A 793-nucleotide genomic window follows, 5' to 3' on the forward strand; every position below is an offset into this window, starting at 1 on the left:
GGGACAGGCAGTCCAGAAGCAGACAGGGCAGGGAGCAGACGGCAGAGGAGATCAGTGCAGGAGCAGGAAGATCAGGCAGGGAGCAGAGCAGCAGGTGGGGCAGAGCAAAGGGATTGAAGCAGCACTTTGGGGAGGGTGCAGGGCTGCCCAAAAGCTTGGCCCCAGGGAGCGGAAACATGGGAGAGGTCATCACCAGGGATCCTGGTTTTCACTGATTTAAAAAAAAAAAATCCCCAATTTTCAGTTACAAAAAAAGAAGCCCCAATCCACGTTTCTGTGATTAAAATGAAACACCACTAATATATAGATAAATCAGAGAAATATATAGATTAGTAGCATTTCATCTTAATCATGGAAAAATATGAATTTGGGGTTCCTTTTTTTTTTTTTAAACCGAAAATTGGGGATTATTTTAAAGTTGGAGAAAACCAGGATCCCTGGTGATGACCTCTCCCATGTTTCCGCTCCCTGGGGCCAAGGTTTTGGGCAGCCCTGCACCCTCCCCGAAGTGCCGCTCCAATCCCTTTGATCTGCCTCATCTGCTGCTCTGCTCCCTGCCTGAGCTTCCTGCTCCTGCACTGATCTCCTTCTCTGCCGTCTGCTCCCTGCCCTGCCTGCCTCTGGACTGCCTGTCCCCTTCCTTCTCCGGTGCGTGCCGTACACTTGGTGTGCCCAAGGAGCAGGTCGGCCGCCCCTGTTCAGAGTGGCATAGATATTAGCCGTGATTCATTTTAATCACGGAAACATGCGGATTGGGGGGGCAGGGGGTCCTTTTTTTAACCGAAAATTGGGG

This window comes from Gavialis gangeticus, unplaced genomic scaffold (assembly GCF_001723915.1).
Source record: "Gavialis gangeticus isolate Ggan-Ray unplaced genomic scaffold, GavGan_comp1, whole genome shotgun sequence".
Classification (NCBI taxonomy): Eukaryota; Metazoa; Chordata; order Crocodylia; family Gavialidae; genus Gavialis; species Gavialis gangeticus.